Source organism: Amblyomma maculatum, chromosome 4, assembly GCF_055883805.1.
Source record: "Amblyomma maculatum isolate TAMU_Amacu chromosome 4, ASM5588380v1, whole genome shotgun sequence".
In the NCBI taxonomy this organism is placed as follows: Eukaryota; Metazoa; Arthropoda; class Arachnida; order Ixodida; family Ixodidae; genus Amblyomma; species Amblyomma maculatum.
In genome coordinates, this window is record NC_139347.1 from 201,779,943 (window position 1) to 201,807,355 (window position 27,413).

At 46.7% G+C, this 27,413-nt stretch overlaps 1 pseudogene; it reads left to right on the forward strand.

Moving 5' to 3' along the window:
• The window catches only part of LOC146194003 (uncharacterized), a 79,319-nt pseudogene that overhangs the window by 31,037 nt on the left and 20,869 nt on the right, over positions 1-27,413 (forward strand).

Below are 27,413 nucleotides of genomic sequence, written 5' to 3' on the forward strand. Positions count from 1 at the left end.
GTTTGCGTGCCTGGTCGGAGACAAGCTGCCTCGGACCGTGCTTTCTTTGTCTTGAGCTGTAGTCCATGCACTGGGACGACTACAAGTTGAGGGAACGGAGTTTCATCTTTTGTGATAAAGCTGAGCGAACTAAGAAGAATGCGCGGACACGAAATAGCGTGGCCTACCGCACGTAATGGATGCCTCGGCCTGGTTTGCATCATTTTTACCTAAATGTTTGCTTTCACAGAGGCACACTTTCTTCCGCAGGTCTTATTCACGAGCACAGAATTCCCCAACTTCCGAAACTCACCGAGTGGGCTGTTCTTAGGTTTGCGAACTTTACGCTACGGTATCCAACCGAGATCAGCGCCGAAGTCTCTCAAAAGCTCTCTGCTATTCTTTGACTCGTACGCATTTACAACCAAGTACAAATGCAGATGCCTTTCCTCAATTGCCCTAGCTGACTCCTGTTCTGAATAATCCTCCTCCTCGGTGCTTATTTTTCTTTACTTGTACGCAGACGAAGATAATCTACTGTGCTTTCTGTTCAAAGTTCCGACTCTTTCCATCAAGTGGCACGCAAGACGAAAAAGAAAAAGAAAGAAACTTGAGAGGAGTATGGGGAAACGTGAGTTCGCTGTCCTAACACAAAAGCGAGAATCGCTGATGTTTATGTGCGAACGCGTATACTCGCAGGCCTGCTAGCACCGGTGTATTCGGGAGTTTAAAAAGCTTGAACTCCGTGGGGAAAAAGTATCGGCGAGGAATGATCGGAAGAGCGGTCTTATGCGCGGACTAGAAGAATGGGTTTTAAAACGAAGGAGCAGCATTTGAAGAATTCAATGAATAAAATGTAAAAAAAAAAAATCAAAATTCGCTCCTTTCGCGTCGAGGAAAAAGCTGAGAATGTGAAAAGCCCTAGTGCAAAGAAGAGAGAGAATAGGGAAAAGAGAGGGCAAAAAAAGGAAAGTATTTTTCCCCTTTTCCTGTGGATTCTAGTAAAAGCTCGAACGCAACCGATGCTGTCTACGCCTCTAGCTTACCCGCATATTCCCGGAGGAGGCAAGGGAAGAATGTACGAAGAGTTCTCTGGTCGTGTGAAACTCCTCCCGACCATTGCTCGGTGTAATGTTATTTTATCCCTATTTCTGTCTCGTGTTCTCTGCTTCTTTTGCTTAGTGATCACAGAAACACAAGCAGCACCCTTCTACGACGTCTGGCGACTACGTGTCCCACAGGGCACGGGCGTTGGGACATGACTCTCCCTGTTTGACCAAAGGGGCTCACGTCCACAGCTGCATCTCGCCCTCCATACACCCCTCCCGCCCTCCTTGCACTGCCCGTTCGCTATAGAGAACTCCCTGGGCTCACTGCCGGCGAGACGTGAGAGACGTGTTGAGGTCGGCTAGGGAGCAACGACGGGGAGCGAGGGAGAGCGAAAATATCGGTAGTCAGATAGGCTTCGAAATACAATAAAGAAATACAGGATGAATAAATGCGCAGGAGGCACGCCCCATCAGGATCGGTTTCGCATGCACGTCTTTGTGCAAGCCCGTGTTGGGCAGTGATGCTTGGTGTCAAATGTAAGGATGCACTCGCCGGCCTCGCGTGATGGCGATCTTAGCCTACTTCGCTGGCAGACGATGGGAAGGCGACAGGAAGCTTTTCGCGACGCAGTTTGGTATCGAAAGAGATGAAAAAAATTTGAAGATGAACCAATGCGGTCGGCCTACGTGGCGCGTTTTCTACCATGAACATGCGATAGTTTGGATTCCCCGAATTCTGTGGCAATATTACGGCAAATAAAGAACCATGTTAGATTTCGGGTGAATAGTGTTGTTTGTCCTTTATTGGCGTAAATAAAAAGATCAAGTTGCCCCGCCGGGGTGGTGCCACAGTGGTAAGACGCCCGACTACTGTGCCGGAGTACTCGGGCTCGATCCCGACCGCGGCGGCTGCGTTTCGATGGAGGCGAAACGAAGAGGCGTCCGTGTGCTGTGCGACGCCAGCGCACGGTAAAGATCCCCAGGTGATCAAAATTATTCCGTAGCCCTCCACTACGGCTCCTCTTTGTCTCTTTCCACTTTCACTCCCACCTTCCTCCCTTCCCTTGCGGTGCGGTTCAGGTGCCCACAGAAACAAGTGTGACAGACTGTACGTCTTTCCGTTCCCGTGAACAAATTATATTGCCAATGTACGCATTCAAGCTGAGAAACCTTGTTAACATTGCTAAGATTTGATCGCACTGTCAAACTTTGGAAACAGATTATCGGAGAATTGGCCACAATAGACATTTCGTTCTTTTTGGGAAACTTCTATTATTTCATAGAAAACGCACTTATAGGCACTTGTTCGTAAAAAGTTACTTTTTCTTAGACGGAACCAAGTGCATTTAGCATAGGTCTATCTGGCCGTTACAAATGCAGTTCATTGCTCCCTGGTACATGGTGATATGGTAGTTTAAGGAATGCCTATTCTCGTCTATCTCACATAATTGTGCTCTGTGGCAAACAAAAAGCTCGGACTCTCGTCGAATTTCGTCACTGTCCTCCATATCATCGCTGCTGCTACCTGTATTCTACGACTGATCAGTTTCTAGGAGGCTCCTGGGAAAGGGGGCGATCACTGTCCTGGTCACTGCTGCAGCTGCTGCCGGTAGAAGAAAGAAGTCGCTGCGTTTAGCCCAAAAGTTAACACTGGAAGGGAGACCAATAAAGTTTCCACATCAAGCCACTTCCACAAATCATTCGCGATGATTACATAGGGTCCCCCCTCGAGCGAGGAGGAAATAGAGTAAACCAGGCAGCGAGAAGTGCCTAGGTTGTTCTCTTCAAAATGACTTTTCCAAAATTCACCGAGAGAACGCATTCTTACTACGCGACTTGATGCTCGCAATACCCCTTCACTAGTTAAAATATTTTCTCCATATACAGCGCTTGTGATGATCTCTTAATAAAATTCTCCTTCTGAAGCTTACTGGTCTTATAACAGCTTGTGGTACGCATCATGACGAGAAGGAAGAATTATGCATAATAGCGTAGCACAACAAAAGACGCGACGCAGACAGACTCAGAAGGAAGATATTTCGCGAGTTGGGATAAATATATAACTAACATGAGCGCATAAACAAAGACAAAATGTATAGACACAACATGCACTCAATTCGACTTCTTCTGAACTTTTGGAAGCAAACACGGAGCGAAAGGTAGCAAAGAACACTTCTGAACTTTTGGAAGCAAACACGGAGCGAAAGGTAGCAAAGAACACTAACTCCACAATACATCTCACAAAAAATGAAAATATGGGAAAAAAATAAAATGAAAAAATATACATATGAGCGAAAAAAACATTCGGCATACACGCTGTGGGCTAGCATCCACGTGTCCGAAGCAACAACGCTCGTGAGCCCACAACAACCCTATGCAAAATGAACACGCACTGAGTTCATATTGTCGCGTAAACAGCGGCCCCGCCGGGGTGGTGCAGTGGTAAGACGCCCGACTACTGTGCCGGAGTTCCCGGGATCGAATCCCGGCCTCGGCGGCTGCGTTTCGATGGAGGCGAAACGAAGTGGCGTCCGTGTGCTGTGCGATGTCAGCGCACGTTAAAGATCCCCAGGTGGTCGAAATTAATCCGTAGCCCTCCACTACGGCTCCCCTTTCTCTCTATCCACTTTCACTCCCACCTTCATCCCTTCCCTTACGGCGCGGTTCAGGTGTCCACAGAGCAAGTGTGACAGATACTGCGCCTTTCCCTTCCTATGAACCAACCAACCAACAACCAACCAGCAACAAACAGCGACCCTTACAGTTGCGTCCGAGGTCCAAGGCGTGGCAAAGGTTCTACGAACAGCGTCGGAGTTCAGGCTCGAGGTAAGCACACTTCTTCCTCTCACACTTCTGCGCTTCTTTGTCGTCAACGCACGCTTTGTCGTCAATGCGAAGCTGGTTGTACAGGAGCACGAGACAGGCAGTCAGCGTCTAAATGCTTACGACCTGACTTGTAGGTTACAGTGATGTCGTATTCTTGAAGTCGTAGGCTCCACCTGGCGAGACACGCAGAAGGGTCTTTAAGGCTTGTCAGCCAACAAAGCGCGTGATGGTCGGTCACCACTTTTAAGGGTCTGCCGTACAGGTATGGTCGAAACTTCGAAATAGACCACACGATGACCAGGCATTCCTTTTCAGTGGCAGAGTAGTTTGTCTCAGCCCTAGACAAAGCCCGACTAGCGTAGGCGATCACACGTTGTTCACTATTCCGTATCTGTACTAGGACAGCGCCCAAACCAACATTGCTTGCATCCGTGTGGAGTTCGGTGTCTGCGGTTTCATCGAAATGTGCTAGAACTGGAGGTGACTGCAGGCGACGTTGAAGCTCCTGAAATGCGTCCATTTGCTGGTCGCCCCATGTGAACGGCATATCAGCCTTAGTAAGAAGTGTAAGGGGGGCGGCTATTTTAGAAAACTTTTTCACGAAACGTCGATAATATGCACATAGCCCAAGAAAGCGTCGCACCTCTTTCTGGTCCCGCGGCGTCGGAAAATTGGCGATGGCAACTGTTTTTCAGGATCCGGCAGAACTCCCACTTGGTTCACGACATGGCCCAAAAGCATCAGCTCTTCATAAGCAAAATGGCATTTTTCGGCTTTCAGAGTGAGGCCCGACGTTTGGATGGCGTCTAATACTGCGTCTAGGCGACGGAGGTGCTCCTCGAAATTTGGGGCAAATACAATTACGTCGTCCAAGTATACAAGACATGTCGTCCACTTCAGATCTCCAAGAACGCTGTCCATGAGTCTCTGAAAGGTTGCGGGCGCGGAGCAAAGGCCGAAGGGTATGACCTGGAATTCGTATAGCCCGTCAGGTGTAATGAAAGCAGTCTTTTCGCGGTCCCTCTCATCGACCTCTATCTGCCAGTATCCAGACTTGAGATCCATGGAGGAGAAGTATCTTGTGTTGCACAGACGATCTAAGGCGTCATCTATTCTGGGCAAAGGGTAAACATCTTTTTTCGTAATGTTCTTCAGTCGGCGATAGTCTACGCAGAAACGAAGTGTGCCATCTTTTTTCTTCACAAGTACCACAGGTGCAGCTCAGGGGCTGCGGGAAGGGCGAATGACATCGTTATCGAGCATTTCCTTCACTTGGTCTCGGATGGCAGTACGTTCTTTAGGGGAAACTCGATAAGGCGACTGGCGGAGTGGTCGAACAGCTTCATCTGTAATGACGTGGTGTTTTGCAAGGTGGGTTCGATCGACGCGTGATGATCTGGCAAATGCATTAGAGTAGCGACGGAGCAGGTGCCGTAGTTTCTCTGGATGCTTTCGAGGTAAGGCCGGGTTTATATCGTACAGAGGTTCAGTATTGTCGGAGGGTTCTGTTGCTGAAGCGCTGGTGAAATTGCATTCATAACTAGTGTCAGTTATGGCGTCGAGATATGCGACAGTTGTCCCTCTGTTCAGATGTTGATATTCATTGCTGAAGTTCGTGAGAAGAACATCAACTTTGCCATTTTCAACAAAAACAACTGCCCTGGCAACGGCGATGCCTCTTTCAATAAGCAGTTTCTGTTTTGTCTCGACGACACCTTCTGTATCTTGAATTGGGAGGGAACCCACGGAGACCATGATGCTTGAACATGGGGGCACAGTAACATGGTCATCAATAATGTGGAGTGCAGCGGGGAGCATGCTGTTGGATTCGATAGCATTCTCAACTGAAAATCTTACGGACTTATTCTGCAGATCAATAATGGCGCCATTTTCGGTTAAAAAGTCCATACCGAGGATGACGTCACGGGAACACTGAGCCAATACGATGAACGTCGCCAGAAAGGTTTGCCCTTGTACAGTGATCCTCGACGTGCACACTCCCGTGGACATAATTAAATGTCCGCCAGCTGTGCGTATTTGCGGGCCAGCCCATGATGTTGTGACCTTTCTGAGAGCTTTGGCGAAGTGTGCACTTAGAATTGAATAATCAGCGCCAGTGTCGACTAGAGCAGTGACGTCTACGCCATCAACGGAGATCTGCAGGTCGGCAGTTTGTTGTGTCGGGCGGCGACAGCTTCGTGGGGTTCGGTCTCTACTTCGATGCTCTGAAGGAGTGGTGGGGCGAATGTCGGCGTCGTGGTTACGTTGAGGATCAGCGGAATTTCGTAGCGGCGTCGATTCTGCTGGTGGCCGTATGTAACGAACTTTAGTTTGCAGCGAAGAACTGTCATGGGTCTGTGGAGGATCTTGAAATTTTCGCACTGTAGCAGCCGCACCTCCAGAGGCTACTGCATCTAGTTTCCCCTATGGGGACTTTGGAGTTGCTCCTGGCGTCCAGGAGAGCTGTAACGGCGAGGCGACGGCGATCGGAGGCGGCTTGGGCCTGTGTTGGAACGCGAAATGTATTCTGCGATTTCACGGGGCTGCTGGCCAGGCAACGGACGACGGGCATCAAAAGAAAACCCACGGAGGCCGAGTTCCCTGTAGGGGCAGCGGCGACACAGGCGTCCAGCTTCGCCGCAATGGTAGCACAACGGTTGGTGATCGGGCGTTCGCCAGATATCGGTCCTTCGGCGGCGTATGCTCGGCCGTGAAGACACATGGGCGACCGGTGCGCGAGGCTCGTAGGATGCTGTCGAAGGCGGCAGGTAGCGGCTGGTGACCGCGGCGTAGCTCAGGGTCTCGGGCAGCGGTGTAGCTACGACGGGTTCAGGCGCGGCGACGGGTGCGGGCCCGGTGACGGGTGCGTGCACGGTGACGGGTGCGGGAACACCCGGCGCCTGTTGTACTTCCTCACGGATGATATCGGAAACTGTGGCAACCTGTGGCTGTGGAGGAATCCGCAGGTATTTGGCCACCTCTTCCCGGACTATCGCCCGGATCGTATCACGCAACGATTCTGACGAAAACTGCATGGCTTCACCTGCACTCGCGGCGTTCATAGACACTGTAGTGCGCTGGTATTGCCGGGCGCGCATGTCAAGTGCCTTCTCGATGGTAGACGCCTCACTTATGAATTCGGCGACAGTTGTTGGTGGACTTCGCACCAGGCCTGCAAATAACTGCTCTTTAACACCTTGCATCAAAAGGCGCACTTTTTTCTCTTCCGACATGGTTGGGTCCGCGCGCCGAAAGAGTCGCTTCATCTCTTCGGCGTAGGCCGTAACAGTTTCATTCGGATGTTGTATACGGCTATTTAAAAGCAGTTGCGCTTTTTCCTTGCGAAGCGTGTTGGTAAACATACGCAAGAATTCTGCCTTGAATGTGTCCCACGTTCGGAATCCGGCTTCTTGATTTTCGAACCATGTCCTCGCAGAATCCTCCAGTGCGAAGTAGACATGGCGAAGCTTCGAGTCAGCGTTCCAGGCGTTGAAGGCAGCCACCCGGTCGAACTGCTCCAGCCAGTCTTCAGCATCCTCATGGGGCAGGCCGTGGTAATGTGGTGGATCCCGCTGGTGGTGGAGCAGGACAGGAGTTGTTGATACCGGGGGATTCATCGCGCTGACAGAAACGCTCCTTGTTGGTCTGTGGTCAGGGAGAGGACCACACTCGGGAGGCAGACCTTGCAGTGGGCGGCTGCTCTGGTGTACTGGAGTCTCCACCTTAGGGGTGCGTCCTGGGCTTTTAGGGGGCGTCCGGCTCATGAAAATCGTACCCAGCACCTCCACCAGATGTCGCGTAAACTGCGACCCTTACAGTTGCGTCCGAGGTCCAAGGCGTGGCAAAGGTTCTACGAACAGCGTCGGAGTTCAGGCTCGAGGTTAGCACACTTCTTCTTCCACTCACACTTCTGCGCTTCTTTGTCGTCAACGCATGCTACAATATCTTCAATCTATCGACCAACATAAGCAGTCCTTAAAATTTTTAATTCCTTCAGCGACACGATTACAGAGCCACAGAAGCGCTCAAATTTCATCTCAAATTTATTAGGTGAAGCTGCTATTGAAATACCTGTTCACCAAACAACAATAATGAAAAAATCATTGGTGAGCCACCTAATGAAAAACTGCAACTCTGAATTTGTAGAGCAATTCAGGAGCACTCAATCACTCTGCTAAATGCAGAGTAGCAGTTCAGCGCTTGTATGTCTGCTCCTCTTTGTCGCCTCTTTAATTATGTCGCACTGGTATACATCAGGGAACTCGTACTCTTGAACCAATAGAAAAATGGGCAGTGGCTTAGCTTGGTTAAGTCTGGTTATTAGAAAGCAGTAGCTATGGCTACGTCTAGGTTCAGCTGGTGTTGTAGCTAGTTGTGGTGCTTGTGGTTATGCTTATGGTTATGCAGTGATTATGCAGTGAACGGCATATGGTTCAACTATTGTTTATTGCGGGGTGCTACCTGGTTATTCTATGTATAACTAGTAGCGAGGCAAGGAGTGCCGTGGCTGCAACGATATACTTGGTTGTGGGTGAGGTTAAGCCAGAATGTACAACTGCCGCTCCGGCACCGGCTGCCACGGCATTTTTTCGCCAGCAGTAATGAAAGCACCCCTGGAGACTGCGTTGGTTCCACCTGCCGATAGGCCACCTCCTATAGTATTCAACGTTGCACCCCCGGCGGTAGCTGCGGTAGGAGCGGGAGTTAGGCCGCGGTTGGTAGCTACCGCCTCTCGAGTTGACGGCGCGAGTTGGGGGCCATATTTTTGCGCAGATGGGATGACGTCACTCCGGCTGTAGCGCTCCCTCACGGAGGGAGCGGGAGTTAGGCCGCGGTTGGTAGCTACCGCCTCGCATGTTGACGGCGCGAGTTGGGGCCCCTGTTCTTGCGGCAGATGGGATGACGTCACCCCGACTGTAGCACTCCCTAACGGAGGGAGTGGGAGTTAGGCCACGTTTGGTAGCTACCGCCTCGCGAGTTGACGGCGCGAGCTTGGAGCCCCTGTTTTTGCGCAGCTGTGCTTGGCGGCACGCCAAAGGTCACTCTAAAGGTCAATGGTAGCTACCGCCTCGCTACGCGAAGGGCTGAAAACTGAAAGTAGTATTGCTTTTGCAATAAAATAAAAGCAGCAGCGATTCACAGCTATTAATTTCGATACATTTCTTGTACAGAAATAAAGCGGCGGAAGACGCAATATTACGAATTTGCGACAAGCTGGAAATTAACAAAACATTCCTCAAACAGCAGCATATCAGGCACCTTGGTTCAACTGCCGTGTACGCGTAGTCTTCACAGGCCCAGGGAAAGTAACAGGTGATTTTTTATCTAACAAGCCATATTCCATTTTCTTTCTCGACAGTAGATACATAAAAGAACAAGAAAGCGTGCAAATAGTCGAATATTTCTTCCCGTTTTTCTTCACAGGGAGTGCTCATAGCGGGTGCAAATTATTTTTTTATGAAATGCTGATCAGTGGGATCTATTCCAACATAACAATCTCATTACAAGCTGCATGCGAAAATGTGTGCACTGCGTGTAACCGGCATGTCATGATTGAGCGACAATGGCCGTCAGAGCATTAGGACTGCTTTTCTGCGATGTAAAAATTCTGTTTATTTTTTAGCTACTCGTTAACCGAGGTAAGGGGTCTCAAGCTCACATTTATATGCTTGCCGCATTCGGAAAATGTGGTCCCTCGCAGGCCAAGATCTGGAAAACCGAAACAAGAGAAAAAACACAATATAAATGACGAATAAAAATTAAAACCATAAAGTAACAAGTTTGATAAGCATCGATGAATGCGTCGCGTCAGAGGAGCACACTCACTCACTCTTCGCAGGAAAGAAAGGCAGCGCGTAAACCACATTCTGCCTAAACACGAGACACCACGATCCACTCTACTTCAAGGTTACGCGGAGAGATTTACTCAAAGTATTCAACGGTTCATAATACTGTAGATTAGTCTAATACTAAATGAAAATGCAGAATTGAAGATGACAGTGAGGCCTGGTTTTCCAGCGAGTCGCTCTTGGAGCCAGCTAAAGGTATCTGAAGTTCACGCAAATTGAGGAGCCAGTGAATCTTTTCATTTCCACAAAGAGGACAAGGCCTTCCAGTTGGTCTTAGACGGACCGACCGACGAAGGGATAAACGAGACACAGTGACGGGGAAAAGGTAGGAAACAACGAGATGAACAGATATAAAGTCGAGAGAACGAACGAGCAAACTAGAACACTTTTCCTGTTCTGTTTAGTTTAGTAGCCGATTTTCCCTGTTGAAGAGTGGTTCCCTATCGATAAACTGCACCACGATTGGCCTTGAAAGGGAGGTGGAGCTCTCTATTATTGTTACACACATCAGCAGAAACCAAAATAAGGTCGGAAAAGTTGCATGAAGCGTAGCTGCACTTAATTCAAGCGCAGATTGAAGGCAACCATGGTGTTGCGAATTTCGCTTTAGACTTGTCCGTTCCCGTCTATTTGAAGCCGGCTCTGTAGCAATTGCATGCGACTTTGGGTGGCCCATCCTTTCGGTGGAGAAGAAATTGAACAGAGGGAATAGAGAATACTGCCTGAGCAAGCCGATTGGCACCTACAATAGAAGATATCACGTATTTCCTGAACGAATGGATCCCACGTTAGTTTTCTTAAAGAGCGGAAGATGAAAAATGCAGTGTAAGAGAAGGCTGAAATATCCGTGGCTGTATTTTTTTTTGTTTTCCTTTTCTGTGCATTTAAAGGAACCTATATGCATGAACATGATCTTTGACATGAGACTAAATGTAAAAGGAAACTTATTTTGTTGTGCTAAGGATTTTATTCTAAACCACATGAGGTCTGCAGTATTATGTAAATAAACTTCTGAGACAGAAACAGAGTACTAAAACACACACTAATTCTTACAGAGTTCTCAAATTGCAAGGCTGCACGCTGTAAATCGTAATTATTGACAATGATTCATTTCTTCCATGCATTGATAAACACAAGAAAGGAATTGGTAATCACTTCGCGCGACGGTTGCTTGACTGAAAACAAAACAGATATAGAAGTGCGTGAATTGTTTAGTTAAAGAGTGCTAACATTTTAATTCGGTGACTTCAGCTGAATGGGTTTTCTCAATGGCAAATGAGTTCCCCCTTCAGCATGAATGATCAAAAGAGCACGATTTGTGTCTAGAGCTTCTATACAGAAGTACCTGTAGAAATGAGGCAAACCAACTCCACGAGGGATTGTGGCCGTGAACCGAAACCGTAATCCAGCTGTCGATTAAAGTTCACTTGTGAGACCTGCGATACACGATTTATGTGGGCATACGTAATTGGGAAAACTACGCCGCGGTACTTTGCCTTAGAAGAGACGAACCCTCCGCCACGTGACACACAGTGCTCGTTGAAATAACCTACATGATGCAAACGAGCCAGCCACAAGCCAATTTTTCTCCCGCCTTCGAGCTGCTAGGTACAGTGCCTAACGAAACTTGGAAGTGTGATCCAGGAGTCTAGCGAAATACGCCGCAAAAACAGAAATTGAGTAGAAATAACGCGAAAGGTGGCGCTTTTTTTTAATATAATGTCGGGTGGCGTAATATAGTGCGACAGTCGGAATGAGCCCTGCGGCTTCCTCAATGAAATACAAGGAGTGGCTGTCATTTCAGAAACAGCCGTTTCAGTATTTGTACGTTTACGGAAATTGTGATTCCGGCCATAAACTTTTATAAAAAAAAAAAAAAATAGCTCGAGAAGGTGAAAAAAAAAAAAGAAAACTCTGGAAGAGTAGCGTTGTGCAGCGCTGTATATAGTGTCGAGGATGCCAACAGTTCACATATGTCTCCCGTATCATCTCGATATCGGCTCCCGTAATGGAGGATTTCGTACACGGACGCTCTCTGTGGCTTTGCAGCCGCGGAGGCAGCCTACCAACGACAGCCGGGCTACCGGCTTCCTTCATATGAGGTTGTATCTGCTCCCCCGCATCCTGCCTACCTCTTCTTCATTCTGAATGCGCGATCAGATCGCGAAGAGCGCCACCGATGGCTGCGTTATTTCGAACGCAGATGTGCGTAAGAACGCCCCCTTCTCCCTCCTCTGTCTTCTCCACCACCGTCGCCACGTCCCGACTCCGAACGGCGTGACACAGCTGTAGGCGCAGTCAGCGTTACTCGCTGGGAGGGTTTCATGAAGCCGCTCTGGCAAGCGAGGGAGCGAACCCTTCGGCGCAGATCCGCACCCTCTCCCCAACCCCTTCCCTTCATTTTCTCATCTCTGTTCTCTCGCAGCGGTCGACGCCTTCCGAGACGTCAGTTTCAGCTGTCGGACTCGAAGGGGATTGGTAGCGCTGCGTACACTGCCGATCGTCGGGAAATGCATGCGGCGGCGCTGAGCGACGGACGATGTTTCCGATCCTCTAACGCCCGACGCCGGCTCAACCGCTATGTTCCTGAATGAAAGCGAGCACAAAGGAAATAAAAAGCCGAAATCATGAAGAGATCATACAGGGATACTCTGTCAAGAAACAATAAAAACAAGGAAGTACCTCGTCAAAGTGAAAAAAGAAAAGTAGGAAACAATGCCATGCGACGATGCGTTGTCTCGTCTCCTGCTGAAGCGACAGACGGCTTTGAAAGCTGTGCATCAATTACGATGTTCGTTTTGGGCATTATTCTCTCTCTTCCGTTCGTTTTTTTTTTTTATATGGCTTAAGGAAACATTGGCGGTATCTGTGACGCGCGCTTTTGTTCGCCGAGCGCGCCAAAGGAGCCGCCATTTTCTACGTGTAGTGGTTGTCCCCAGTAATGTCTTTCACAAAGAGCACATCTCGTTTCGTGAAGGCGAGATTGCACTGATCGTTCGGCTTCTTGACGCATCCTTTACTTTATTTACGAGCGAGCATGAGCAGTGGAGCGAGTGTGTTTATTCTCTGAACTTGACAACACTGAGCGCTGCTAATTGCGTTAGCGAGCGTACCAGAATGCGGTTATGTTGTTTACGGAAATGATAGGATGAGCAAACAAACAGAAGTTTACGCTTCGTATCTTGAGGCGGGTTAGCTCAACTAAGCCAGAAATGATTGATTAATGGAAAAAAAAAAAATGTGACTGAATGGCTGCCGCCGTGTAACACCAGATTTATCAGTAGGTATTGAGGTAGCTTTAGTGCGCTATATACGCATGCAAACTATTTCAAAATGAAACACGTATATAGTTTTCATTTCTCCATATGCTGCCTCTTTAAGAAGCAGTTCATTTGTCAATTTTTGACAGCCATCAAACACTTCTTGGGATCTGAGAGGCTGCAGAAGTGTCCCAGCGTTTCGATCAATACGCTATTCTGAAACATAAGCCCAGTGCACATGTTTTGGGAGGTCAATAGAGCAATGGGCACTGCCACCAGACTGAGGAAAGGGATGTTTTAACGCACGAGAGCTACGAGAGAAATTTTTTAAATTTCTACGTTACAGCCCACGTCGTGGGCCTATATAATCGACGCCAAGCAAGTCCGTCGGCGATATCCTAGCTGAGTGCGGTATGAGTGGTGTAGGAAGTTGTCGCGAAGAATCCGTTGTCAAATTTAGTGGGTCAGAGATGCAGACGCTCTCTTTGCGCGCCAAAAAGTTGTGTAAGTAAAGATAGTGCAGAGATTACCGCTAGAACCATATCTGGCCACTCCTGCTGCTTCGTTCTGGTCTCTGCATGCACCGTAGCACTACTGGTAGTCGTGATATCGGGGAGCTGTTTCTGGTTGATCCATGTTTTTGTGTTTAAGGAAGGTAAAACATAGGCGTACTGTAAGAATTTTTCATGAATTGCGCCCTTTCGTAGGCTACACGTGGCGAGCGTTAAGCGCAGACGCTGAGTCTATGTGCGGCTGCTCTCTTATGGCGCAACACTTGACCATTTTTCTATCCAGCTGGATTGAAAACAATGGATATGATCGGGAAGGGTTCTTCTGCATTGTGTTCCCCGTGGTGTCTTAGAAATTGCAGTCTTTGTCCTCGTTTGGGATGCGAACTCCGGTAACGTCAGTAGCTGGAGTAAGTACCAAGTGAACCCACATTTAGGATGAATCGTGCCGAATAAGCACAGGACTTTTTACAGGGGTGTCTCCTTGTAATTTTTGGATAGTTAAGGACTTTATATATATTGGCTTTCTTATCGTTAACGAATCTTGCACAACTTGTTGCTATCGGTAGCTTCACTGAGGTTCGGGTTTCGCGGCGCGCAAGTCCTCTCGCTGACACCAGTTGCGAGAACTCGGTGCTCGTCTTCCAGAATTCAAGTTTCAAGTTGTCAACGCATTTTCCCCGCTAAAATACGAAGAATCATAAGCAAGGAAATGTGAAAAAAAAAAAAAACTGTACAAACCTTGCTGAACAGCAAAAAGAAATACAATTTCGAGACACTTAGAGCCACCTGCCAATTTAAAGGCGGAACCCCGCTCAAGCAGCTACAATTCCTACGCTCTGGTGCGCGACACCACCGCGTGACCGGTAGTTTCGTGCTCTCTGCGTGTTTTGTGGTTCTCTGACAGCTCCCTCTACGCGTCTCACTCTACTCTGACGTCACCAACGCCGGTCCGCCTCATCCGAAAACACTCGCTGCGTTAGGTCGCTTGGTGGCTATAGGTACAGGTTATACACATGGAAGTACATATGCCGGTTCGAATACTAGGTTCGAAACTAGACTAGCGGATGCATGCAAACTAGCAGGGAAACGGTATGCCGCCATCAAGGAACCGACGCCTAGAACGGCTGCGCTCAAATCTTGATACGAAAGAGATCAAATCTGGTCCCACGCGGCTGTTCTTCAGTGATGCCTAACGAGCAAATGGCGCGCAGCTACTGCGACATGAGGTAGCCACGACAGAGCGAGCACACAGGATATCCGGCCCTTATTAGCGTACGTTTCGACGTACTGCTCCTTGATGCGCTTTATACCAAATTGCATCTATTTTTGTCTTTCGACGTCACGTTCCTTCACGTGACGTTTGATATCCACCTTTCCGGCAACATGTGTTGCGCCTCATAATATATATAAGGTTTTCACCTTAAGCAAAACTCACTGTTGTTACGACCAAGCATCCGCAATTGCGCGCTCTATTGTTCGCCTGTGGGCATGGATAAGTTTTGTGAATATGTGGTGATGGTCCAATGGCTCTAAGTGAGCCTGTTTCCAGGAATCCTGCTTTGTAAGCATGTTTTGCTTTGTGGACAACCTGCAAATGCCAAATTGACCCTGTCAAGAGAACGTCTGGAAAAACACAAAGAAACGTCCCCCTGAGGGAAATAGCAGGAAGTGCTTTCTTTCTTTTGTTCACCCTTCCAGTCGAGAAGTGCTATCCTCCAGTGATGAATGCCTCCTATCCAAAGGAGACGACAGAGTGACATGTCCGCTGACGTGCAGGACAAGAAAGGAGCATGACTCATACGGCCATTAAGTGATTTCCCGGGAATGCAGGAAAGATTTGCAATTGTCGAAAAGGGACAATGTTGGGAGCCCTATGCGGCGCCACGTGCACTCGGGTTTCTGAGAAGTAAAACCCCTTGTCAGAACCAGCCTGTGGTTTCTTTGCTGAAGAATAGAAATGTACCTCCTCTCCTCGCCGTTCCCAAGCTTTTCCCGCCAACAAGTGATCACGCCCAACGAATGAATGCCGGACCAGTCAGTGCTTCAGACCATCAGTGCAGTGATGTGTTCGATTGGATGCCGATACCTGAGGGGCGTGCCCTGGATTTGGTTGGTCAACATCTTCAGAGAGGGGCTGGACATAGGGGGGTTTTAAGGACGCTGCAGAGCACGAAATGTCGCTCTGGGCCCTGGGTAAACGGCTCATCCAGTCGCTTCTCGCTATGAACTCTTAACGCTTGCCATTTTGCTGATGTACCCTTCTTTTTCGTGTAAATAATCTTGTAAATAAGTTTCTCAAAGTGCCATTAAACCTGCTTGTACATATTTCACCAACTTCGAAGATTCAATCCTACTTCAACCCCGAGTCTCTGCACGCTACCAAGTGAAGGCCGGGTCGACGTAGCCCCAGCGTCACGACAACTGGTGGCAGCGGTGGGATCTGAATCTACAAGCCACAACATCTGCTGATTGGAGGTGGATCTGAAGCTACAAGCCACAACATCTGGTGATCGGAGGTGGCATCTCAAGCAACAAGCAGGAGCAACAATCGGCCAACAAGAAAGCAGCTCGGAACATCGATCGCATGTGTGGGTGAGTGCTTGGCTTTTCTTCTGATGTGGACCAGGTTCTAGAACAGGGTTAGATTTTAGAACTGGTAAAAAGAGAGTGTGGAAACGCCTTTAGGTTTGGTAGTTTGCACAGTTGTTTTGGAAGTAGCCGACACTCGGAGCGATCATGGACCTACAAAAGCTGCAGAAACCGGACCTGTTGCTGTTGTGTGAGGAATTGGGAATTGATACAAGTGGTTTGGCACGAAAACCCTTGATTTTAAAGGCAATCACTGATTTGGGAGCCGATGATGAGGAGCTCAGTGAAGCATGGAACCTCATCGCCCAAAACAAGGAGGAACAACTCAGACAGGAAAAGAGGCGTGAGCGCGAACGTCAGAGGGAAAAAGAGGAAAGGGAGCGCGAACGTCAGAGGGAAAAAGAGGAAAGGGAGCGTGAACTTGAGAGAGAAAAAGAGGAAAGGGAGCACGAACGTGAGAAGCTTGAGAGAGAAGCAAAAAAGCGGGAGCTAGAAATTGAGCTCCGGAAATTAGAAGTAGAGTTGAGCAAGAGGTCGGGCAATTGTCCCCAGCTAGCGGTACCTCTTCTCAACAAGGAGGCAGATTTCAAGATGTCAAAGTACATGCAGCCATATGTGATATCAGGGGATATCGGTCTGTATCTGGGTAACTTTGAGCGAACTTGCGAAGAACTGTCCTTCCAGCGAGACACGTGGTCTCAGAGATTATTGACGGTTCTGCCCTGCGAGGCAGCGGAGGTTGTCGCGCGGCTAAACAAGGAGGACGCGGACAACTACGAGAAGGTCAAAGCTTGCCTTCTGATTTTCGGAGACAGAGATGTGCAGGCCTTAACACGTTCAAAGGCGCGAGAACTAGCTACACTGCTCATTTCAGAAAAATCAACAGCGGAGGAAACGGCAGTTAAAACAGCGGTAAATGCGGAAAATAGCGGGCCAGAAAACTTTGAGAGCGAGGCATCTCAGATAAGTCAACATGAAAGTGAGCTTGATAAGACACGGAATGAGGACGTTCTTGAAAGTAACCTCTTGCCGCCAGTGTCTAGTAATCTCACGAGACTTTTAAGTGGAACCCGAGAGGACTTAGCTATGGAGCAAGCCAATGATCCCAAGAATAAGCTCGAAGTACAGTGGGAAGGACTTGCTAAAGTCGTTGCAGAGCTTTCTGACACTAACTACGCAGTGAAAATCCCCGATAGGCGTAAAGCAGTGCGCATTTATCATTGCAATCTTATGAAGCCTTATGTGCAGAAGGAAGCCGTGGTAAATCTAACGTTAAACCTTCCCGAGGAGATGGGGGATAACTTGATTTGCCTCAGCGGAAAAGGAAGCAACGCTCAGGAGCTTCACAAAAAGACGGAGCAGAGAGGAGAACTAAAGAAATCCCAGCTGTCCGATCTGGGCGAGCTAATAACAGAGTTTGAGGCCTGCTTCGTGGACAGGCCAGGCAGAACTGATTTGACTGAGCACGATATTGAGCTGACTTCAGACGTGCCAGTGCGATCAAGGTGCTACCGATTTTCTCCAAGGCAAAGAGAAATTCTGGATAGGGAAGTAACTCGCATGCTGGAATTGGGAGTAATAAAACCCTCGGAAAGCGATTATGCTTCGCCTATGATCTTAGTAGAAGCTCCAGGTAAAGACCCTAGGCCTGTGGTAGACTACCGAAAGCTAAATTCTCTCACCAGGGATCAAGTGTATCCTATTCCGAATATTGAGGAGAGAGTAGAACAGGTCAGTAGAGCGGCATATGTGACTACGCTGGACCTTACTCGAGGATACTGGCAAGTACCGCTCACTGAACGCGCCAGCAGATACGCGGCTTTCGTCACTCCGACGGGCAGCTACCAGCCAACAATGATGAGTTTCGGGCTCAAAAATGCTCCATTTTGTTTTTCCCGACTCATGGATAGGGTTTTAAAGGGGTGTGAAACATTCGCGGTGCCTTATTTAGACGACATTGCGGTTTTTTCCGACTCATGGGCGGACCATATGGTACATCTAAGAGCTGTACTGAGCCTTTTGCGTCAAGCTGGACTAACCGTAAAGGCCGAGAAATGTTGCCTGGCAAGGGCGACCGTGGACTACTTGGGTCACAATGTAGGTCAAGGTTTCAGGAAACCCAGCGAGATTAAGATTTCTGCGGTAGCAGACTACCCGCGGCCGAGCACGAAGACGGAAATTCGAGCATTCCTGGGTCTGACTGGGTACTACAATCACTACATCCCTAACTATTCAGCTTTGGCTAGCCCTCTGACCGACGCTCTCCGCAAGACAGAACCGACAAATGTAGTCTGGGACGAACAAAAGGAAGCCTCCTTCGTAAACCTGAAGGCTGTGCTGATTAGCCGTCCGGTATTGCGAGCTCCAGACTATGACCGAGAATTCACGGTCCAGTGTGATGCCAGTGATCGAGGGTTAGGTGCTGTTCTCTGCCAGAGAGATGACGACGGTAATGAGCACCCCGTGCTCTACTTGAGCAGAAAACTGAGTTCTAGAGAGAGGGCTTATTGCGCGTCAGAGAAAGAATGCGCTTGCATTGTATGGGCCATTCAAAAATTGCAGTGCTATCTTGGAGGGGCCAAATTCACCGTAGAGACGGACCATTGTCCCCTGGCTTGGCTGCAAACTGCGACATCGAAGAACAGTCGCCTTCTTAGGTGGAGCTTGATTTTACAGCAGTACAATTTTGAAATAAGATACAAAAAGGGGAAGTTAAATGGGAATGCGGACGCGCTTAGCCGCTCTTTCTAAGCGGTCCGAGATGTTCCTCACCATGTATCCAAATTGATAATCAGGTTTTTTTTTTCCGTGCGCTTGTATATGTGTGACTATGTAAAGCAGCACGTTTGGTTTTCTAGGAATAGGTGGGTCCTGAACGTCTTGAGAGTGGGCTTTTCTCGAACAACAATGGCAGTTTTCTTTTGACCTGGTCTCTTCAGACGGGAGCCGAGTGCTTGCTTCGACATGTGGTTGAGTTTCAGGCAGCTCGAGCAATTTGGCCTACAACAATCAAGACAACGCGACAAGCAACAGCGAGCTTCAAGCGTTCACGTGCAGGCCATTAAGTCGTCTCTTCATGCAGCAGCTGGGACTGCTGCCCTCCGAGACTCTTCTGGTGGGGGAGGAGGCTGTTACGACCAAGCATCCGCAATTGCGCGCTCTATTGTTCGCCTGTGGGCATGGATAAGTTTTGTGAATATGTGGTGATGGTCCAATGGCTCTAAGTGAGCCTGTTTCCAGGAATCCTGCTTTGTAAGCATGTTTTGCTTTGTGGACAACCTGCAAATGCCAAATTGACCCTGTCAAGAGAACGTCTGGAAAAACACAAAGAAACGTCCCCCTGAGGGAAATAGCAGGAAGTGCTTTCTTTCTTTTGTTCACCCTTCCAGTCGAGAAGTGCTATCCTCCAGTGATGAATGCCTCCTATCCAAAGGAGACGACAGAGTGACATGTCCGCTGACGTGCAGGACAAGAAAGGAGCATGACTCATACGGCCATTAAGTGATTTCCCGGGAATGCAGGAAAGATTTGCAATTGTCGAAAAGGGACAATGTTGGGAGCCCTATGCGGCGCCACGTGCACTCGGGTTTCTGAGAAGTAAAACCCCTTGTCAGAACCAGCCTGTGGTTTCTTTGCTGAAGAATAGAAATGTACCTCCTCTCCTCGCCGTTCCCAAGCTTTTCCCGCCAACAAGTGATCACGCCCAACGAATGAATGCCGGACCAGTCAGTGCTTCAGACCATCAGTGCAGTGATGTGTTCGATTGGATGCCGATACCTGAGGGGCGTGCCCTGGATTTGGTTGGTCAACATCTTCAGAGAGGGGCTGGACATAGGGGGGTTTTAAGGACGCTGCAGAGCACGAAATGTCGCTCTGGGCCCTGGGTAAACGGCTCATCCAGTCGCTTCTCGCTATGAACTCTTAACGCTTGCCATTTTGCTGATGTACCCTTCTTTTTCGTGTAAATAATCTTGTAAATAAGTTTCTCAAAGTGCCATTAAACCTGCTTGTACATATTTCACCAACTTCGAAGATTCAATCCTACTTCAACCCCGAGTCTCTGCACGCTACCAAGTGAAGGCCGGGTCGACGTAGCCCCAGCGTCACGACACTGTCAGCCATTGAGACGCTGGCAAAGAGGTTCCTGATGAGTCTCCCTCTAATAACACTCCAAATAACAAGATTATGCGTGGATAAGGCCACGTGCCGCACCGAGACACTCGGTTCCTGACGGCTGCCCCTTGGCAGATAGGAACCATGCAACAACCATAAGCTGTAAAACTGCATGTAATTCTAATTTTATCCCACCCTTATTGCCGTCACATTCTCGCCAATATACGCCACGCATGGACACGTTCACGCGCAGTGCAGATCTCTCCTCGAAGAGAAATGATCCGACGCCTTCGAACCAGCGAAAAAGCACCCGCAGTGCAGCCTCTCACGAGGCATTAAGGAAGTAAGCATATCGCTGAGCCGAACGCGCCGTGTCGGACGAAAGAGAGCTACACATTTCACGGGGAAGAGGGGGCACGGCAGAGGTTATATAGCCTGATCTTTTCCCATGGAGCCAATATGAGGGCGTATCAAACTGCGTGGGACCCTTCTCAATGTGGCAATGTAATGTGGCCCTCTGTCGGATCGCTGCTCTGTTATCGCTGCTCAGTTGTCGTCAAGGCTAATTCCGGAACGGGCTATTAATTTCACCTCTCCCCATTTCTACCTCTTCTCCAACGCAGCATCATCGCGGGGCAGTGCGCGTTATGGCGTGCCTCGCCTCGTGCCATAAGGCGCTCGCTAAAGCCAGTTACGCGTCATTAATGGCGCGGCCGTTGCCTGTCGAGTTCAAGGCTATGACGTATACATCGCCCTCTGAGTACGTATGGATGGAACAGCCGTAAGTTATTCGCCTTATTTACGTATTGAAGAAAAATCTCTGGGAGGAAGTTTTGCCATGAACACCATGCTCACGCCAGTATGTGCGAGCATCGTTATTACTACTGGAAATAATTTGAGTGATTTCATGCAAAACGCACCAGACTTCATGCTCGACAGTCCCCAGCGTTTTCCAGAAAATTTATGACCCGCTATCGCCCCATCGAAAGCAATATTCCTCAGTAGTCTTAGATTTTTTTTCAGCAATGTACACCTCTTGAATATTTATTGAAATGAAAAATTGCGTCTCGTCTCATTAAAATTTCAGAAAAGATTTTCTTTTTTACGTTCGACATTTTTTCATTAACAGCGTAGTAGTTGAGTTGCAACTAAGAACGAGGTGCTGCGCGAAATTCGGAGGGGCTAGATTTGAATCCCACCAGTCAGTTGCGAGTTTTATTGCATACTTCGTATTCAGTTAATTGCATTTCACCCGTAAAATGGCTACTGTACAAATTCATGTCAGCAGCGAAAATTTGAAAAAGTAATGCTTTTATGCTTTTCTTTCCCTCGCTACCTGCTGGCTTCTTTCAGGTGTATGTACATGTATATATTGTGTAAATTCTGGAAAATAAAAAAAAATGCTATATTAGTGACAAACGAAAGCTATGAAACGCCTCATCGCTGTCTAGGACATATGTTACTTAGTAAAAACTGCGTGTATTGGAATGGAAAAGGATAAATTCATGTAAAGCAATTCCGCCGATGAAACGAAAGGACGATTTGCCGCTTACTCAGCCGCAAATTTCATAGGTGGTGCACACAATAATACAATACATAGTTCACTAATTCACTACATAGCTTAATGGTCTATAATTACGGCCATCAATTTTATCCCAGCATTTTTTGTTTTAGAAAAGAAAAATGTTTCGAATTTGCTGGCGTAGTTATTGTCCCATTATCCTAGTGCACTGCACGTGCAGTGCAGGAATCGAAAGCTTTAAAAAAGCTTTCGATTCCATTAAGCTTCCAATATTATTTCACAAATTGTCCAAATACGGTATTAGAAGAGTCACTCTTACACTAATAAGAAGTTACCTGTCAAATCGGCAGCAGTGCACAGATATCACCCATGTGAAATCAAGTACAGGTCAAATACATTATGGAGTACCTCAAGGATCTATTCCTGGGCCACTGTTATTTTTCATTTCATTTTCATTTCAGTTTATTTCAGACATTTACAATGGCTGAGGAGAAAGGAAAAAAAGCCGCGCACGCGGCTTGACAAAGCTCCCATCTCCCGCAGTGGTTCGACATGGCGATGGCGAATAACAGCAAAAAAAAACACAAACAAGAGCAGACATGGAATAAAAATGCATACAATATTTTCCGATGGAACACAGAATAGTTTCTGCACAGTTACACACAAAATCAAAAAGATAACAGCTTCATCTCGCATGGTTACTTAGCATTTCTTACTGTCACATTCTCTTCATTTCTATGTAGGAACATATTTCTTATACTGGTATATGAAACTGAGTGAATGGATTCATTTGTGAAAGTGTAGCGGTTTAGGAATGACAGCAATACATATCTTAATGTTTGGAGTCCGTAGTTTGTGCGTGGGCAAGGTACACACCAGTATTCATAGTGTCTTGTATTGTGGAGCACAGTATTTTCCTGTAGATTAGCAAGGTCAGTTAAAAATGTAATTTTACTGGGTGCCTGGGATTTATATAGCTGAATCACACGATATTGATGGATGACCTTTACATTCATAATGCGGTATTTTGAAAATAAAGAACTTGTATGTGTTGAATATGAAGCACCTGCTATTGCTCTCACTGCATTTTTTTGCAATATTGAAACCTTCTGAATATTAGTTTGCGTCGTTGTACTTACCCCATACCAGATGACAGTATTTGATATGAGATTCAAACAGGGCATGGTACATTACAAGTTTAGTCCTCGTAGGCAACATGCACTTTAACCTTCTAAGTACGCCGACAACCCTAGCCAGTTTAACCTTCAGCTGCTCGATGTGGACATCCCGTAACATGAATTCATTAAAGTAAACGCCAAGTGTTTTCACAACATTAGTTATTTCTATTGCATTAGCACCCAAGACTAAATCAACGTCTACCACCCATTTCACATTTTTCGCTCTAAAAAATATCGCCTTTGTTTTGCGCGAGTTTATCAGCAAGGAGTTTATTTCAGCCCAGGAGTTAAGTTTACCCAACACGCTTTTGGCCCTTTTGACTATATCATTCGCGTTGGTCCCTGATAGAAATAAAGTTGTATCATCAGCATAAATTACATATTCTGTTACGGAATCAATCTGTACTAAATCATTAATATAAGTATTGAATAATAAGGGACCAAGAATACTTCCTTGAGGTACACCATGCTTTATTAGATGAGCAATGATTATCTATTGAAACATACTGATATCGGTCAGTTAAATAGCTAGTGATTAGAGATAGTGCCTTGTCCCGAACACCGTAAACAGAAAGTTTCAGTAGAAGAGTCTCGTGATTAATCCTGTCAATGACTTTGGAGAAATCTATGTAAATTCCCAACGTTATTTGTTTACATTCTATGTTATTTAGGATTGTCTCTTTTTGCTTCAGAAGAGCCATTTCAGTAGAAGACTTAGGTCTAAATCCAAACTGTTTAGTTGTTAGCACATTATACTTCTCAAGAAAATTAGAAACTCGTAAATGCATTACTTTTTCTAAGCCCTTAGAAAAAATAGGCAATATTGAAATTAACCTATAACTGCCGAGGTCATTTTTGGAACCACCTTTATAGATTACAATTACTTTCGCAATTTTCATGTCTGAGGGGAAGATGCCTGTAGTTAGGGACAAATTATAGACAGAAGTTAAAATCGGGCAGATAATGTCCAAGACTTGCATGACTGGTTTCACTTTCAGTCCAAAAGCGTCTTCACTGTTCGAAACCTTCATACCTTTAAATATTTGAAGCATCTCATTTTCATCGCAGCATGTTAGGAATGTGCTGTTGCTTGTGTGGTTAGTAACGTAATCTAAAGCTCTATGATTGTGCTCACTATCAAGTGTACTAAAATAGTTATTAAACTCATTAGCGAGAGCGAGTCCAGTATATCTAATACCATAAACTGTAATACTGTTAGCTATATTTCCCAAGTTATGGTTTAAAACTCGATTAAGCCTATTCCAAATTTTCTTTTGATCGGTCAAACCATCGAACAAATTGAGGTGATATTCATTCCTCGCTTTCCTCAATGTTGAATTAAGCTTGTTTCTGTATGTCCTAAACGTTGCCCACGATTCTGGACTGCGTCTTTGTAAGAATTTCTGGTAGAGGGAATTTTTTCTAGCAATCATTCGAAGAATATGCGAAGTAATCCAGGGCTTACGAGCTCGTTTTGGTTTCTGTATATCGTTGTATGGAAACGTGTCACGATATATGCGCACGAAAATCTCCAGGAAACAACTAAACGCTCTGTCAGCAATTAAACAAGCAAAAACTGGTTCCCAGTTGACATTCATTATTTTGTGTCGAAATGAATCTAACGTCGTTGGGTTGATCCGTTGTATTTCAACATTTCTTGGTTTACAGTTCGATTTGAATTTAGGATGACCATTACAAACGATGTACACCGGCAGGTGATCACTAATAACGTAATTAATAACTCCGGTTGAGAGCGTGTTAGCGGCGTTATTCGTGATCAGCAAATCCAGGAGGGTTGCCGTCGTTGTGGTAATACGTGTAGGTGATGTCACAATGTTTACAAGACAGTATGATTCCATTAGTAATAAGAATCGCGACTTTCTGGGTGTATTTTCGTGCATGTTAATGTTGAAATCACCACCTATATATATAGTGTAAATATTCAAAGGCAAACTGAAAAACATGTTCCATATAGAGCAGAAAGTTCTCTATGCAACCATCTGGGGGGCGATATACTACAGTGATGAGGACATTTTTGCTACAAACAGACAGTACCTCATAATCAGGCGTAAGTGAAGCAACTTCATCGACCCTTTCGCGTTGCACACTATCAAGCACGAACAAACAAACGCCTCCACCTCTTCTATTAGTTCTATTGAGGAAAAATGACTGATAGTTGACCAAGTCAAAGCAGTGAACTTCATCCTTGATCCATGTCTCACTGAGCATTACCACAGAGAACAAGAATTCAAACTCTTCAAGAAATACGCGTAAGATATCATGTTTATCGCGAACAGACTGAATATTCAAACTTAACTCTGAAAAATGATTAGTCAGACCTTGAACATCATTATTCACATAATTTGGAGTGACAAAAGTATCCCCCATATTAAAGGGCAAGTTTCAGTGAACAGCAGTGGCTTACTGCAGCAGCTTCCTCAAATCGTCATCACATCGAATCACGTGTGCTAGTTCACCGCTCGCTTTTCGTACAAGTACTTTGTTGTTCCGGTGCCACACGTACTTGTAGGCATTCGGATCAGCCCATTTCTTGGCAATATCGAGTAGCGTCCTGTTGAACTGAGTCAGATTTTCAGTGACTGAGACCTCAGAGTCAAACGTTCTGAGTGATTTGCCCCTGGAAAACCACTGTTCTCTGAGTTTCTGGAAAGTGAATCAAACTAGCACACCTGGAACTTTACCTGCTTTCGCGGGAAGTCTGTGTACGGCATCCACATCGCTTTCACACAGCTCAGGAAGCTCAACAGATCGGGCTATGTCATTAACTTTTTCAAGCAAATCCTCGTCATCCGACTCCATGGAATACCAAATTCTGCCGCCTACTCCTCCACTCCAAATCGTTCACAGTGGCCTTAAGTTGTTTCATTTCCTCAATGTTATTGTAGCTCTCGAGGACCCGCTTTCGAAGTTCCCTGATTTCTGCATCATGTCTGGCCATTGTTTTTAATACTTCATCGTACTTGTCCGACATCATGGTGATTGACTTGTCAATATGGTCCAATTTTTTTGGAAGATTTTCAAGTTTGTCTAGTCTTGCAAGAATAGCACTAAGAATAACATGTATATTGCTCTCCTCGCCTTCCTTGCTGCCCCTCTCAGGCGCGACGAATAGCAGGTACCACATTTCCAAACCTCAAAAAAAGCCTCAGCCTTCCCCTTAGCGGTCGACTCTGACACCCCAGAGCATTTTCCAATGTGGAACACATTGTCACATTCAAAACATTTCATTACGCGACCTTTGACTGGAATTGCTTTCGAACATGCCGCACATGTGTTATCACGGCCGTCCATGTCTTATCTAACACAGGCCGAGAAAACAAAAACGAAAAGCACAATGCGAGGCACTTTCGGCAACGGTGGCGGCAGGGTGAGACTCAGATCTGAGAAGACAAATGCAAAGGCACCAACCTGCAGCCAGTTGACTGGAGCAATTAAGGCACGAACTGATCTCCGCCACCACCGCAGACGAAGTGACGAGCAGTGGGCGTAACAGGGGGGCACAAATCGTTCCGGTGATAGTAGACTGGTGACGCTAGCAGCGGCTGTCGCTTGAGGAAAGGAAATGCCGTGCAGCCGTGGTCGAAAAGGTCCGAGGAAGATCGCAGCAGGTCCCACAGGCCTACTGGGAATGCCAGGAGAAGTTGAAACCCGTCTCGTAATCTGCAACCTGCAGCCAGTTGAATGGAGCAATTAAGGCACGAACTGCTCTCCGCCACCACCGCAGCCGAAGTTCGTCAACTATAAACCTTATAGTTGACGTGACATCTACACCAGAAATAATACTGTATGCTGATGACACTAATGTATTTTTCTCAGGACAAGATCTGGATGCTCTGCAGGTAGATGCCAACACATGGTTGGAAAATTTATCTGTATGGCTATAGGCGAATAAACTGGAATTAAATATAAAGAAAACCAAGTACATTGTCTTCAGAGCACGTAACAAGTACATCAGACATGAAGCAGTGATTTACTTTCGCGGGGAAGTTATCGAACGTATCATAACACATAAATTTATTGGCGTCATATTTCATGAGCACTTGGACTGGTCACCTCACATTCATAAAATACGTACAGATATATGTAAGTCAATTGATATTATATACAGACTTAAGAGTCTATTGCCCGCCTGGCTGAAAAAGCAGCTATATTATATAATGGTTCATTCGCTTTTTCACTACTGTCTTCTTGTTTGGGACACAGCGCCTAAAACAATCTTAGAACGCATATACTTACTCCAAAAGAAATATATACGGTTGATAGAAAATGCACCTTACCTCAGCCATACTCATCCATTCTTTAGAAAATACCAGTTGCTTACCATATGGAATGTCAAACAAAAAGACAGCGTTAGTCGCTTATTTAGAAATGCGTTCCGATCCTATCGCATTTTACCACAAGTACATCGCCAAAGTACACAACCACAACACGCGACACACAAATTTCAATAAAGCAACAATTCGCACTAACTACGGCATCTAGAAACTCGCATACAGAATTTCCAATTTTTTAAAT